This window comes from Oncorhynchus kisutch, unplaced genomic scaffold, assembly GCF_002021735.2.
Source record: "Oncorhynchus kisutch isolate 150728-3 unplaced genomic scaffold, Okis_V2 Okis02a-Okis13b_hom, whole genome shotgun sequence".
Taxonomy (NCBI): Eukaryota; Metazoa; Chordata; class Actinopteri; order Salmoniformes; family Salmonidae; genus Oncorhynchus; species Oncorhynchus kisutch.
In genome coordinates, this window is record NW_022261979.1 from 6,485,593 (window position 1) to 6,501,260 (window position 15,668).

The window sequence follows — 15,668 nt, forward strand, 5'->3', positions numbered from 1 at the left end:
GTGTGTGTGTGTTTCAGTGTGTGTGTTTGTGTGTCTCATTGTGTGTCTCAGTGTGTGTGCTTGTGTGTCTCAGTGTGTGTGTGTATGTGTGTTTGTGTGTCTCAGTTTGTGTGATTGTGTGTCTCAGTGTGTGTGTTTGTGTGTCTCATTGTTTGTGTCTCAGTGTGTGTGTTTGTGTGTCTCATTGTTTGTGTGTCTCATTGTGTGTGTTTGTGTGTCTCATTGTTTGTGTGTCTCATTGTGTGTGTTTGTGTGTCTCATTGTTTGTGTGTCTCATTGTTTGTGTGTCTCATTGTTTGTGTGTCTCATTGTTTGTGTGTCTCATTGTTTGTGTGTCTCATTGTTTGTGTGTCTCATTGTTTGTGTGTCTCATTGTTTGTGTGTCTCATTGTTTGTGTGTCTCATTGTGTGTGTTTGTTTGAGTTTGAGTTTGAGTTTATTTTATTTTTACAGGGACAGTGCACATTAATCAACATTTCAGTAAAAGTGCCGGTTTTAGCCAGCCGGCTAATTTTCAACCGCAGTCCCTGGGCAGGTTATTAAAAACAATTACAATATAGACAATAGCAACATAGAACAGGCAAGACATAGCAACATAGGACAAGCAAGACATAGCATACAGACAGAGCAACATAGGACAAGCAAGACATAGCATACAGACAGAGCAACATAGGACAAGCAAGACGTAGCATACAGACAGAGCAACATAGGACAAGCAAGACGTAGCATACAGACAGAGCAACATAGGACAAGCAAGACGTAGCATACAGACAGAGCAACATAGAACAAAAAGCAGCAAGACCAAATTCATAAAAGCAACAAAGTGTTTCCACACCTCACAAGCTACAGACAACAGACAACATGGAGTGGCAACACACAGCTAGGGACCATGTTCACAAATCTGATTGACCTTTAGCCATGTCTTCAAGCATTTTGTGAAAGTGTGATATGTGGTGCAGTTATGTGTGTCTGATGGCAGTGTATTCCAGACATGGGAAGCTCTCACAGAGAATGCAGATTTACTAAAGGTGCTTTTCCTTAGGGGAACTATACAGTCACCTCTCATGGCAGACCTTGTGGATCTGCTGCCATATGTCTGGGTTTTCTGTTTAACAAAAATATTGAGTGGAGGGGGAGCCAGGCCATTAAGGATCTTGAATACAAGACATGCGTCGGTGTATTGCACAAGATTGTGTGTCTCAGTGTGTGCGTGTGTTTTTGTGTGTCTCAGTGTGTGTGTGTGAGTGTCTCAGTGTGTGTGTTTGTGTGTCTCAGTGTGTGTGTTTGTGTGTCTCAGTGTGTGTGTCTCAGTGTGTGTGTGTGTGTTTGTGTGACTCAGTGTGTGTTTGTGTGTCTCATTGTGTGTCTCAGTGTGTGTGTTTGTGTGTCTCATTGTGTGTCTCAGTGTGTGTGCATGTGTGTCTCAGTGTGTGTGTGTGTATGTGTGTTTGTGTGTCTCAGTGTGTGTGATTGTGTGTCTCAGTGTGTGTGTTTGTGTGTCTCATTGTTTGTGTGTCTCAGTGTGTGTGTTTGTGTGTCTCATTGTGTGTGTTTGTGTGTCTCAGTGTGTGTGTTTGTGTGTCTCATTATTTGTGTGTCTCAGTGTGTGTTTGTGTGTCTCATTGTGTGTGTTTGTGTGTCTCAGTGTGTGTGCGTGTGTGTTTGTGTGTCTCAGTGTGTGTGTGTGAGTGTCTCAGTGTGTGTGTTTGTGTGTCTCAGTGTGTGTGTTTGTGTGTCTCAGTGTGTGTGTCTCAGTGTGTGTGTGTGTGTTTGTGTGACTCAGTGTGTGTTTGTGTGTCTCAGTGTGTGTTTGTGTGTCTCAGTGTGTGTTTGTGTGTCTCAGTGTGTGTTTGTGTGTCTCAGTGTGTGTTTGTGTGTGTCTCAGTGTGTGATTATCTCAGTGTGTGTGTGTGTGTGAGTGTCTCAGTGTGTGTTTGAGTGTCTCAGTGTGTGTGTGTGTGAGTGTCTCAGTGTGTTTGAGTGTCTCAGTGTGTGTGTGTGTGTGTGTGTGTGAGTGTCTCAGTGTGTGTGTGTGTGTCTCAGTGTGTGTGTGTGTGTGTGTGTGTCTCTGTGTGTGAGTGTCTCAGTGTGTGTGTGTGTGTGTCTCAGTGTGTGTGTGTGTCTCAGTGTGTGTGTGTGAGTGTCTCAGTGTGTGTGTGTGTGTGTGTGTGTGTGTCTCTGTGTGTGAGTGTCTCAGTGTGTGTGTGTATGTCTCAGTGTGTGTGTGTCTCAGTGTGTGTGTGAGTGTCTCAGTGTGTGTGTGTGAGTGTCTCAGTGTGTTTGTGTGTCTCAGTGTGTGTATTTGTGTGTCTCATTGTTTGTGTGTCTCATTGTGTGTGTGTGAGTGTCTCAGTGTGTGTGTGTGTGTGTGTGTGTCTCAGTGTGTGTGTGTGTGTGTGTGTGTGTGTGTCTCAGTGTGTGTGTGTGTGTGAGTGTCTCAGTATGTGTGTGTGTCTCAGTGTGTGTTTGTGTGTCTCTGTGTGTGAGTGTCTCAGTGTGTGTGTGTGTGTGTGAGTGTCTCAGTGTGTGTGTGTGAGTGTCTCAGTGTGTGTGTTTGTGTGTCTCAGTGTGTGTGTTTGTGTGTCTCAGTGTGTGTGTGTGTTTGTGTGTCTCAGTGTGTTTGTGTGTCTCAGTGTGTGTTTGTGTGTCTCAGTGTGTGTTTGTGTGTCTCAGTGTGTGTTTGTGTGTGTCTCAGTGTGTGAGTGTCTCAGTGTGTGTGTGTGTGTGAGTGTCTCAGTGTGTGTTTGTGTGTCTCAGTGTGTGTGTGTGTGTGTGTGTGTGTGTGAGTGTCTCAGTGTGTGTGTGTGAGTGTCTCAGTGTGTGTGCGTGAGTGTCTCAGTGTGTGTGTGTTTGTGTGTCTCAGTGTGTGTGTTTGTGTGTCTCAGTGTGTGTGTCTCAGTGTGTGTGTGTGTGTTTGTGTGACTCAGTGTGTGTTTGTGTGTCTCATTGTGTGTCTCAGTGTGTGTGTTTGTGTGTCTCATTGTGTGTCTCAGTGTGTGTGTGTGTATGTGTGTTTGTGTGTCTCAGTGTGTGTGATTGTGTGTCTCAGTGTGTGTGTTTGTGTGTCTCATTGTTTGTGTGTCTCAGTGTGTGTGTTTGTGTGTCTCATTGTGTGTGTTTGTGTGTCTCAGTGTGTGTGTTTGTGTGTCTCATTATTTGTGTGTCTCAGTGTGTGTGTTTGTGTGTCTCATTGTGTGTGTTTGTGTGTCTCAGTGTGTGTGCGTGTGTGTTTGTGTGTCTCAGTGTGTGTGTGTGAGTGTCTCAGTGTGTGTGTTTGTGTGTCTCAGTGTGTGTGTTTGTGTGTCTCAGTGTGTGTGTCTCAGTGTGTGTGTGTGTTTGTGTGACTCAGTGTGTGTTTGTGTGTCTCAGTGTGTGTTTGTGTGTCTCAGTGTGTGTTTGTGTGTCTCAGTGTGTGTTTGTGTGTGTCTCAGTGTGTGATTATCTCAGTGTGTGTGTGTGTGTGTGAGTGTCTCAGTGTGTGTTTGAGTGTCTCAGTGTGTGTGTGTGTGAGTGTCTCAGTGTGTGTTTGTGTGTCTCAGTGTGTGTGTGTGTGTGTGTGTGTGTGTGAGTGTCTCAGTGTGTGTGTGTGAGTGTCTCAGTGTGTGTGCGTGAGTGTCTCAGTGTGTGTGTGTTTGTGTGTCTCAGTGTGTGTGTTTGTGTGTCTCAGTGTGTGTGTCTCAGTGTGTGTGTGTGTGTTTGTGTGACTCAGTGTGTTTTTGTGTGTCTCATTGTGTGTCTCAGTGTGTGTGTTTGTGTGTCTCATTGTGTGTCTCAGTGTGTGTGCTTGTGTGTCTCAGTGTGTGTGTGTGTATGTGTGTTTGTGTGTCTCAGTGTGTGTGATTGTGTGTCTCAGTGTGTGTGTTTGTGTGTCTCATTGTTTGTGTGTCTCAGTGTGTGTGTTTGTGTGTCTCATTGTGTGTGTTTGTGTGTCTCAGTGTGTGTGTTTGTGTGTCTCATTATTTGTGTGTCTCAGTGTGTGTTTGTGTGTCTCATTGTGTGTGTTTGTGTGTCTCAGTGTGTGTGCGTGTGTGTTTGTGTGTCTCAGTGTGTGTGTGTGAGTGTCTCAGTGTGTGTGTTTGTGTGTCTCAGTGTGTGTGTTTGTGTGTCTCAGTGTGTGTGTCTCAGTGTGTGTGTGTGTGTTTGTGTGACTCAGTGTGTGTTTGTGTGTCTCAGTGTGTGTGTGTGAGTGTCTCAGTGTGTGTGTTTGTGTGTCTCAGTGTGTGTGTTTGTGTGTCTCAGTGTGTGTGTCTCAGTGTGTGTGTGTGTGTTTGTGTGACTCAGTGTGTGTTTGTGTGTCTCAGTGTGTGTTTGTGTGTCTCAGTGTGTGTTTGTGTGTCTCAGTGTGTGTTTGTGTGTCTCAGTGTGTGTTTGTGTGTGTCTCAGTGTGTGATTATCTCAGTGTGTGTGTGTGTGTGAGTGTCTCAGTGTGTGTTTGAGTGTCTCAGTGTGTGTGTGTGTGAGTGTCTCAGTGTGTTTGAGTGTCTCAGTGTGTGTGTGTGTGTGTGTGTGTGAGTGTCTCAGTGTGTGTGTGTGTGTGTCTCAGTGTGTGTGTGTGTGTGTGTGTGTGTGTCTCTGTGTGTGAGTGTCTCAGTGTGTGTGTGTGTGTGTCTCAGTGTGTGTGTGTGTCTCAGTGTGTGTGTGTGAGTGTCTCAGTGTGTGTGTGTGTGTGTCTCTGTGTGTGAGTGTCTCAGTGTGTGTGTGTATGTCTCAGTGTGTGTGTGTCTCAGTGTGTGTGTGAGTGTCTCAGTGTGTGTGTGTGAGTGTCTCAGTGTTGTTTGTGTGTCTCAGTGTGTGTATTTGTGTGTCTCATTGTTTGTGTGTCTCATTGTGTGTGTGTGAGTGTCTCAGTGTGTGTGTGTGTGTGTGTGTCTCAGTGTGTGTGTGTGTGTGTGTGTGTGTGTGTGTCTCAGTGTGTGTGTGTGTGTGAGTGTCTCAGTATGTGTGTGTGTCTCAGTGTGTGTTTGTGTGTCTCTGTGTGTGAGTGTCTCAGTGTGTGTGTGTGTGTGTGAGTGTCTCAGTGGTGTGTGTTTGTGTGTCTCAGTGTGTGTGTTTGTGTGTCTCAGTGTGTGTGTGTGTTTGTGTGTCTCAGTGTGTTTGTGTGTCTCAGTGTGTGTTTGTGTGTCTCAGTGTGTGTTTGTGTGTCTCAGTGTGTGTTTGTGTGTGTCTCAGTGTGTGAGTGTCTCAGTGTGTGTGTGTGTGTGAGTGTCTCAGTGTGTGTTTGTGTGTCTCAGTGTGTGTGTGTGTGTGTGTGTGTGTGAGTGTCTCAGTGTGTGTGTGTGAGTGTCTCAGTGTGTGTGCGTGAGTGTCTCAGTGTGTGTGTGTTTGTGTGTCTCAGTGTGTGTGTTTGTGTGTCTCAGTGTGTGTGTCTCAGTGTGTGTGTGTGTGTTTGTGTGACTCAGTGTGTGTTTGTGTGTCTCATTGTGTGTCTCAGTGTGTGTGTTTGTGTGTCTCATTGTGTGTCTCAGTGTGTGTGTGTGTATGTGTGTTTGTGTGTCTCAGTGTGTGTGATTGTGTGTCTCAGTGTGTGTGTTTGTGTGTCTCATTGTTTGTGTGTCTCAGTGTGTGTGTTTGTGTGTCTCATTGTGTGTGTTTGTGTGTCTCAGTGTGTGTGTTTGTGTGTCTCATTATTTGTGTGTCTCAGTGTGTGTGTTTGTGTGTCTCATTGTGTGTGTTTGTGTGTCTCAGTGTGTGTGCGTGTGTGTTTGTGTGTCTCAGTGTGTGTGTGTGAGTGTCTCAGTGTGTGTGTTTGTGTGTCTCAGTGTGTGTGTTTGTGTGTCTCAGTGTGTGTGTCTCAGTGTGTGTGTGTGTTTGTGTGACTCAGTGTGTGTTTGTGTGTCTCAGTGTGTGTTTGTGTGTCTCAGTGTGTGTTTGTGTGTCTCAGTGTGTGTTTGTGTGTGTCTCAGTGTGTGATTATCTCAGTGTGTGTGTGTGTGTGTGAGTGTCTCAGTGTGTGTTTGAGTGTCTCAGTGTGTGTGTGTGTGTGTGAGTGTCTCAGTGTGTGTTTGTGTGTCTCAGTGTGTGTGTGTGTGTGTGTGTGAGTGTCCTCAGTGTGTGTGTGTGTGAGTGTCTCAGTGTGTGTGCGTGAGTGTCTCAGTGTGTGTGTGTTTGTGTGTCTCAGTGTGTGTGTTTTGTGTGTCTCAGTGTGTGTGTCTCAGTGTGTGTGTGTGTGTTTGTGTGACTCAGTGTGTGTTTGTGTGTCTCATTGTGTGTCTCAGTGTGTGTGTTTGTGTGTCTCATTGTGTGTCTCAGTGTGTGTGCTTGTGTGTCTCAGTGTGTGTGTGTGTGTATGTGTGTTTGTGGTGTCTCAGTGTGTGTGATTGTGTGTCTCAGTGTGTGTGTTTGTGTGTCTCATTGTTTGTGTGTCTCAGTGTGTGTGTTTGTGTGTCTCATTGTGTGTGTTTGTGTGTCTCAGTGTGTGGTGTTTGTGTGTCTCATTATTTGTGTGTCTCAGTGTGTGTTTGTGTGTCTCATTGTGTGTGTTTGTGTGTCTCAGTGTGTGTGCGTGTGTGTTTGTGTGTCTCAGTGTGGTGTGTGTGAGTGTCTCAGTGTGTGTGTTGTGTGTCTCAGTGTGTGTGTTTGTGTGTCTCAGTGTGTGTGTCTCAGTGTGTGTGTGTGTGTTTGTGTGACTCAGTGTGTGTTTGTGTGTCTCAGTGTGTGTTTGTGTGTCTCAGTGTGTGTGTGTGTCTCAGTGTGTGTTTGTGTGTCTCAGTGTGTGTTTGTGTGTGTCTCAGTGTGTGATTATCTCAGTGTGTGTGTGTGTGTGAGTGTCTCAGTGTGTGTTTGAGTGTCTCAGTGTGTGTGTGTGTGAGTGTCTCAGTGTGTTTGAGTGTCTCAGTGTGTGTTGTGTGTGTGTGTGAGTGGTCTCAGTGTGTGTGTGTGTGTGTCTCAGTGTGTGTGTGTGTGTGTGTGTGTCTCTGTGTGTGAGTGTCTCAGTGTGTGTGTGTGTGTGTCTCAGTGTGTGTGTGTGTCTCAGTGTGTGTGTGTGAGTGTCTCAGTGTGTGTGTGTGTGTGTGTGTGTGTGTGTGTGTGTGTCTCTGTGTGTGAGTGTCTCAGTGTGTGTGTGTATGTCTCAGTGTGTGTGTGTCTCAGTGTGTGTGTGAGTGTCTCAGTGTGTGTGTGTGAGTGTCTCAGTGTGTTTGTGTGTCTCAGTGTGTGTATTTGTGTGTCTCATTGTTTGTGTGTCTCATTGTGTGTGTGTGTGAGTGTCTCAGTGTGTGTGTGTGTGTGTGTGTGTCTCAGTGTGTGTGTGTCTCAGTGTGTGTGTGTGTGTGTGTCTCAGTGTGTGTGTTTGTGTGTCTCAGTGTGTGTGTGTGAGTGTCTCAGTGTGTGTTTGTGTGTCTCAGTGTGTGTGTTTGTGTGTCTCAGTGTGTGTGTGTGTGTTTGTGTGTCTCAGTGTGTTTGTGTGTCTCAGTGTGTGTTTGTGTGTGTGAGTGTCTCAGTGTGTGTGTTTGTGTGTCTCAGTGTGTGTGTTTGTGTGTCTCAGTGTGTGTGTGTGAGTGTCTCAGTGTGTGTGTTTGTGTGTCTCAGTGTGTGTGTTTGTTGTGTCTCAGTGTGTGTGTGTGAGTGTCTCAGTGTGTGTGTTTGTGTGTCTCAGTGTGTGTGTTTGTGTGTCTCAGTGTGTGTGTGTGTTTGTGTGTCTCAGTGTGTTTGTGTGTCTCAGTGTGTGTTTGTGTGTCTCAGTGTGTGTTTGTGTGTCTCAGTGTGTGTTTGTGTGTCTCGGTGTGTGTTTGTGTGTGTCTCATGTGTGAGTGTCTCAGTGTGTGTGTGTGTGTGAGTGTCTCAGTTGTGTTTGTGTGGCTCAGTGTGTGTGTGTGTGTGTGTGTGAATGTCTCAGTGTGTGTGTGTGAGTGTCTCAGTGTGTGTGGCTTGAGTGTCTCAGTGTGTGTGTGTTTGTGTGTCTCAGTGTGTGTGTTTGGGGTGTCTCAGTGTGTGTGTCTCAGTGTGTGTGTGTGTGTTTGTGTGACTCAGTGTGTGTTGTGTGTCTCATTGTGTGTCTCAGTGTGTGTGTTTGGTGTGTCTCATTGTGTGTCTCAGTGTGTGTGCTTGTGTGTCTCAGTGTGTGTGTGTGTATGTGTGTTTGTGTGTCTCAGTGTGTGTGATTGTGGTGTCTCAGTGTGTGTGTTTGTGTGTCCTCATTGTTTGTGTGTCGCACTGTGTGTGTTTGTGTGTCTCATTGTGTGTGTTTGTGTGTCTCAGTGTGTGTGTTTGTGTGTCTCATTATTTGTGTGTCTCAGTGTGTGTGTTTGTGTGTCTCATTGTGTGAGTGTCTCAGTGTGTGTGTGTATGTCTCAGTGTGTGTGTGTCTCAGTGTGTGGTGTGAGTGTCTCAGTGTGTGTGTGTGAGTGTCTCAGTGGTGTTTGTGTGTCTCAGTGTGTGTAGTTGTGTGTCTCATTGTTTGTGTGTCTCATTGTGTGTGTGTGAGTGTCTCAGTGTGTGTGTGTGTGTGTGTGTGTGTGTGTGTGTGTGTGTGTGTCTCAGGGTGTGTGTGTGTGTGTGTGTGTGTGTCTCAGTGGTGTGTGTGTGTGTGAGTGTCTCAGTATGTGTGTGTGTCTCAGTGTGTGTTTTGTGTGTCTCTGTGTGTGAGTGTCTCAAGTGTGGTGTGTGTGTGTGAGTGTCCTCAGTGTGTGTGTTTGTGTGTCTCAGTGTGTGTGTTTGTGTGTCTCAGTGTGTGTGTGTGAGTGTCATCAGTGTGTGTGTTTGTGTGTTCTCAGTGTGTGTGTTTGTGTGTCTCAGTGTGTGTGTGGTGTTTGTGTGTCTCAGTGTGTTTGTGTGTCTCAGTGTGTGTTTGTGTGTCTCAGTGTGTGTTTGTGTGTCTCAGTGTGTGGTTTGTGTGTGTCTCAGTGGTGTGAGTGTCTCAGTGTGTGTGTGTGTGTGAGTGTCTCAGTGTGTGTTTGTGTGTCTCAGTGTGTGTGTGTGTGGGTGTGTGTGTGTGAGTGTCTCAGTGTGTGTGTGTTAGTGTCTCAGTGTGTGTGCGTGAGTGTCTCAGTGTGGTGTGTGTTTGTGTGTCTCAGTGGGTGTGTTGTGTGTCATCATTGTGTGTCTCAGTGTGTGTGCTTGTGTGTCTCAGTGTGTGTGTGTGGTATGTTGTGTTGTGTGTCTCAGTTGTGTGTGATTGTGTGTCTCAGTGTGTGTGTTGTGTGTCTCATTGTTTGTGTGTCTCAGTGTGTGTGTTTGTGTGTCTCATTGTGTGTGTTTGTGTGTCTCAGTGTGTGTGTTTGTGTGTCTCATTATTTGTGTGTCTCAGTGTGGTGTTTGTGTGTCTCATTGTGTGTGTTTTGTGTGTCTCAGTGTGTGTGCGTGTGTGTTTGTGTGTCTCAGTGTGTGTGTGTGAGTGTCTCAGTGTGTGTGTTTGTGTGTCTCAGTGTGTATGTTTGTGTGTCTCAGTGTGTGTGTCTCAGTGTGTGTGTGTGTGTTTGTGTGACTCAGTGTGTGTTTGTGTGTCTCAGTGTGTGTTTGTGTGTCTCAGTGGTGTGTGTTTTGTGTGTCTCAGTGTGTGTTTGTGTGTGTCTCAGTGTGTGATTATCTCAGTGTGTGTGTGTGTGTGAGTGTCTCAGTGTGTGTTTGAGTGTCTCAGTGTGTGTGTGTGTGAGTGTCTCAGTGTGTGTTTGTGTGTCTCAGTGTGTGTGTGTGTGTGTGTGTGAGTGTCTCAGTGTGTGTGTGTGTGTGTCTCAGTGTGTGTGCGTGTGTGTGTGTGTGTGTGTGTGTGTGTGTGTGTCTCAGTGTGTGTGTGTGTGTGTCTCAGTGTGTTTGTGTGTCTCAGTGTGTGTGTGTGTGTGTGTGTCTCAGTGTGTGTGTGTGTGTGTGTGTGTGTGTGTGTGTGTGTGTGTGTCTGTGTGTGAGTGTCTCAGTGTGTGTGTGTGTGTCTCAGTGTGTGTGTGTCTCAGTGTGTGTGTGAGTGTCTCAGTGTGTGTGTGTGAGTGTCTCAGTGTGTTTGTGTGTCTCAGTGTGTGTATTTGTGTGTCTCATTGTTTGTGTGTCTCATTGTGTGTGTGTGAGTGTCTCAGTGTGGTGTGTGTGTGTGTGTGTGTCTCAGTGTGTGTGTGTCTCAGTGTGTGTGTGTGTGTGTGTGTGTGTGTGTGTGTTTGTGTGTCTCAGTGTGTGTGTGTGAGTGTCTCAGTGTGTGTGTTTGTGTGTCTCAGTGTGTGTGTTTGTGTGTCTCAGTGTGTGTGTGTGTGTTTGTGTGTCTCAGTGTGTTTGTGTGTCTCAGTGTGTGTTTGTGTGTGTGAGTGTCTCAGTGTGTGTGTTTGTGTGTCTCAGTGTGTGTGTTTGTGTGTCTCAGTGTGTGTGTGTGAGTGTCTCAGTGTGTGTGTTTGTGTGTCTCAGTGTGTGTGTTTGTGTGTCTCAGTGTGTGTGTGTGAGTGTCTCAGTGTGTGTGTTTGTGTGTCTCAGTGTGTGTGTTTGTGTGTCTCAGTGTGTGTGTGTGTTTGTGTGTCTCAGTGTGTTTGTGTGTCTCAGTGTGTGTTTGTGTGTCTCAGTGTGTGTTTGTGTGTCTCAGTGTGTGTTTGTGTGTCTCGGTGTGTGTTTGTGTGTGTCTCAGTGTTGTGAGTGTCTCAGTGTGTGTGTGTGTGTGAGTGTTCTCAGTGTGTGTTTGTTGTGTCTCAGTGTGTGTGTGTGTGTGTGTGTGAATGTCTCAGTGTGTGTGTGTGAGTGTCTCAGTGTGTGTGCTTGAGTGTCTCAGTGTGTGTGTGTTTGTGTGTCTCAGTGTGTGTGTTTGTGTGTCTCAGTGTGTGTGTCTCAGTGTGTGTGGTTGTGTGTTTGTGTGGACTGCAGTGTGTGTTTGTGTGTCTCATTGTGTGGTCTCAGTGTGTGGTGTTTGTGTGTCTCATTGTGTGTCTCAGTGTGTGTGCTTGTGTGTCTCAGTGTGTGTGTGTGTATGTGTGTTTGTGTGTCTCAGTGTGTGTGATTGTGTGTCTCAGTGTGTGTTTTGTGTGTCTCATTTGTTTGTGTGTCTCACTGTGTGTGTTTTGTGTGTCTCATTGTGTGTGTTTGTTGTGTCTCAGTGTGTGTGTTTGTGTGTCTCATTATTTGTGTGTCTCAGTGTGTGTGTTTGTGTGTCTCATTGTGTGAGTGTCTCAGTGTGTGTGTGTATGTCTCAGTGTGTGTGTGTCTCAGTGTGTGTGTGAGTGTCTCAGTGTGTGTGTGTGAGTGTCTCAGTGTGTTTGTGTGTCTCAGTGTGTGTATTTGTGTGTCTCATTGTTTGTGTGTCTCATTGTGTGTGTGTGAGTGTCTCAGTGTGTGTGTGTGTGTGTGTGTGTGTGTGTGTGTGGTGTGTCTCAGTGTGTGTGTGTGTGTGTGTGTGTCTCAGTGTGTGTGTGTGTGTGAGTGTCTCAGTATGTGTGTGTGTCTCAGTGTGTGTTTGTGTGTCTCTGTGTGTGAGTGTCTCAGTGTGTGTGTGTGTGTGAGTGTCTCAGTGTGTGTGTTTGTGTGTCTCAGTGTGTGTGTTTGTGTGTCTCAGTGTGTGTGTGTGAGTGTCTCAGTGTGTGTGTTTGTGTGTCTCAGTGTGTGTGTTTGTGTGTCTCAGTGTGTGTGTGTTTGTGTGTCTCAGTGTGTTTGTGTGTCTCAGTGTGTGTTTGTGTGTCTCAGTGTGTGTTTGTGTGTCTCAGTGTGTGTTTGTGTGTGTCTCAGTGTGTGAGTGTCTCAGTGTGTGTGTGTGTGTGAGTGTCTCAGTGTGTGTTTGTGTGTCTCAGTGTGTGTGTGTGTGTGTGTGTGTGTGTGTGTGAGTGTCTCAGTGTGTGTGTGTGAGTGTCTCAGTGTGTGTGCGTGAGTGTCTCAGTGTGTGTGTGTTTGTGTGTCTCAGTGTGTGTGTTTGTGTGTCTCATTGTGTGTCTCAGTGTGTGTGCTTGTGTGTCTCAGTGTGTGTGTGTGTATGTGTGTTTGTGTGTCTCAGTGTGTGTGATTGTGTGTCTCAGTGTGTGTGTTTGTGTGTCTCATTGTTTGTGTGTCTCAGTGTGTGTGTTTGTGTGTCTCATTGTGTGTGTTTGTGTGTCTCAGTGTGTGTGTTTGTGTGTCTCATTATTTGTGTGTCTCAGTGTGTGTGTTTGTGTGTCTCATTGTGTGTGTTTGTGTGTCTCAGTGTGTGTGCGTGTGTGTTTGTGTGTCTCAGTGTGTGTGTGTGAGTGTCTCAGTGTGTGTGTTTGTGTGTCTCAGTGTGTATGTTTGTGTGTCTCAGTGTGTGTGTCTCAGTGTGTGTGTGTGTGTGTTTGTGTGACTCAGTGTGTGTTTGTGTGTCTCAGTGTGTGTTTGTGTGTCTCAGTGTGTGTTTGTGTGTCTCAGTGTGTGTTTGTGTGTGTCTCAGTGTGTGATTATCTCAGTGTGTGTGTGTGTGTGAGTGTCTCAGTGTGTGTTTGAGTGTCTCAGTGTGTGTGTGTGTGAGTGTCTCAGTGTGTGTTTGTGTGTCTCAGTGTGTGTGTGTGTGTGTGTGAGTGTCTCAGTGTGTGTGTGTGAGTGTCTCAGTGTGTGTGCGTTTGTGTGTCTCAGTGTGTGTGTTTGTGTGTCTCAGTGTGTGTGTCTCAGTGTGTGTGTGTGTGTTTGTGTGACTCAGTGTTTGTTTGTGTGTCTCATTGTGTGTCTCAGTGTGTGTGTTTGTGTGTCTCATTGTGTGTCTCAGTGTGTGTGCTTGTGTGTCTCAGTGTGTGTGTGTGTATGTGTGTTTGTGTGTCTCAGTGTGTGTGATTGTGTGTCTCAGTGTGTGTGTTTGTGTGTCTCATTGTTTGTGTGTCTCAGTGTGTGTGTTTGTGTGTCTCATTGTTTGTGTGTCTCAGTGTGTGTGTTTGTGTGTCTCATTGTGTGTGTTTGTGTGTCTCAGTGTGTGTGTTTGTGTGTCTCATTATTTGTGTGTCTCAGTGTGTGTGTTTGTGTGTCTCATTGTGTGTGTTTGTGTGTCTCAGTGTGTGTGCTTGTGTGTTTGTGTGTCTCAGTGTGTGTGTGTGAGTGTCTCAGTGTGTGTGTTTGTGTGTCTCAGTGTGTGTGTTTGTGTGTCTCAGTGTGTGTGTCTCAGTGTGTGTGTGTGTGTGTTTGTGTGACTCAGTGTGTGTTTGTGTGTCTCAGTGTGTGTTTGTGTGTCTCAGTGTGTGTTTGTGTGTCTCAGTGTGTGTTTGTGTGTGTCTCAGTGTGTGATTATCTCAGTGTGTGTGTGTGTGTGAGTGTCTCAGTGTGTGTTTGAGTGTCTCAGTGTGTGTGTGTGTGTGAGTGTCTCAGTGTGTTTGAGTGTCTCAGTGTGTGTGTGTGTGTGTGTGAGTGTCTCAGTGTGTGTGTGTGTGTGTCTCAGTGTGTGTGTGTGTGTGTGTGTGTGTGTCTCTGTGTGTGAGTGTCTCAGTGTGTGTGTGTGTGTGTCTCAGTGTGTGTGTGTGTCTCAGTGTGTGTGTGTGAGTGTCTCAGTGTGTGTGTGTGTGTGTGTGTGTGTGTGTGTGTGTGTGTCTCTGTGTGTGAGTGTCTCAGTGTGTGTGTGTGTGTCTCAGTGTGTGTGTGAGTGTCTCAGTGTGTGTGTGTGAGTGTCTCAGTGTGTGTGTGTGAGTGTATCAGTGTGTTTGTGTGTCTCAGTGTGTGTATTTGTGTGTCTCATTGTTTGTGTGTCTCATTGTGTGTGTGTGAGTGTCTCAGTGTGTGTGTGTGTGTGTGTGTGTCTCAGTGTGTGTGTGTGTGTGTGTGTGTCTCAGTGTGTGTGTGTGTGTGAGTGTCTCATGTCTCAGTGTGTGGTGAGTGTCTCAGTGTGTGTGTTGTGTGTCTCAGTGTGTGTGTTTGTGTGTCTCAGTGTGTGTGTGTGTTTGTGTGTCTCAGTGTGTTTGTGTGTCTCAGTGTGTGTGTTTGTGTGTGTCTCAGTGTGTGTTTGTGTGTCTCAGTGTGTGTTTGTGTGTGTCTCAGTGTGTGAGTGTCTCAGTGTGTGTGTGTGTGTGAGTGTCTCAGTGTGTGTTTGTGTGTCTCAGTGTGTGTGTGTGTGTGTGTGTGTGTGAGTGTCTCAGTGTGTGTGTGTGAGTGTCTCAGTGTGTGTGCGTGAGTGTCTCAGTGTGTGTGTGTGTTGTGTGTCAGTGTGTGTGTTTGTTGTGTCTCAGTGGTGTGTCTCAGTGTGTGTGTGTGTGTTGTGTGACTCAGTGTGTGTTTGTGTGTTCATTGTGTGTCTCAGTGTGTGTGTTTGTGTGTCTCATTGTGTGTCTCAGTGTGTGTGTGTGTATGTGTGTGTTTGGTGTGTCTCAGTGTGTGTGATTGTGTGTCTCAGTGTGTGTGTGTTTGTGTGTCTCATTGTTTGTGTGTTCTCAGTGTGTGTGTTTGTGTGTCTCATTGTGTGTGTTTGTGTGTCTCAGTGGTGTGTGTTTGTGTGTCTCATTATTTGTGTGTCTCAGTGTGTGTGTTTGTGTGTCTCATTGGTGTGTTTGTGTGTCTCAGTGTGTGTGCGTGTGTGTTTGTGTGTCTCAGTGTGTGTGTGTGAGTGTCTCAGTGTGTGTGTTGTGTGTGTCTCAGGTGTGTTGTTTGTGTGTCTCATGTGTGTGTCTCAGTGTGTGTGTGTGTTTGTGTGACTCAGTGTGTGTTTGTGTGTCTCAGTGTGTGTTTGTGTGTCTCAGTGTGTGTTTGTGTGTCTCAGTGTGTGTTTGTGTGTGTCTCAGTGTGTGTGTTTGTGTGTCTCATGTGTGTTTGTGTGTCTCAGTGTGTGTGTTTTGTGTGTCATTGTGTGTGTTTGTGTGTCTCAGTGTGTGTGCGTGTGTTTGTGTGTCTCAGTGTGTGTGTGTGTGGAGTGTGCTCAGTGTGTGGGTTTGTGTGTTCAGTGTGTGTGGTTGTGTCTCCGTGTGTGTTTGTGTGTCCAGTGTGTTGTGTGTGTCTCAGTGTGTGATTGTATCTCAGTGTGTGTGTGTGTGTGTGAGTGTCTCAGTGTGTGTTTGAGTGTCTCAGTGTGTGTGTGTGTGAGTGTCTCAGTGTGTGTTTGTGTGTCTCAGTGTGTGTGGTGTGTGTGTGTGTGTGTGAGTGTCTCAGTGTGTGTGTGTGAGTGTCTCAGTGTGTGTGGCGTGAGTGTCTCAGTGTGTGTGGTTTGTGTGTCTCAGTGTGGTGTTTGTGTGTCTCAGTGTGTGTGCTCTCGTGTGGTGTGTGTGTTTGTGTGACTCAGTGTGTTTTGGTGTGTCTCATTGGTGTCTCAGTGTGTGTTTGTGTGTCTCATTGTGTGTCTCAGTGTGTGTGCTTGTGTGTCTCAGTGTTGTGTGTTGTGTGTATGTTGTGTGTGTGTCTCAGTGTGTGTGATTGTGTGGTCTCAGTGTGTTGTTTGTGTGTCTCATTTTTGTGTGTCTCAGTGTGTGTGTTTGTGTGTCTCATTGTGTGTGTTGTGTGTCTCAGTGTGTGTGTTTGTGTGTCTCATTATTTGTGTGTCTCAGTGTGTGGTTGTGTTGTTCATGTGTGTGGTTTGTGTGTCTCAGTGTGTGTGCGTTTGTGTGTGTGTCTCAGTGTGTGTGTGTGAGTGTCTCAGTGTGTGTGTTTGTGTGTCTCAGTGTGTGTGTTTGTGTGTCTCAGTGTGTGTGTTCTCAGTGTGTGGTGTGTGGGTGTTTGTGTGACTCAGTGTGTGTTTGTGTGTCTCAGTGTGTGTGTGTGAGTGTCTCAGGTGTGTGGTTTGTGTGTCTCAGTGTGTGTGTTTGTGTGTCTCAGTGTGTGTGTCTCAGTGTGTGGTGTGTGTGTTTGTGTGACTCAGTGTG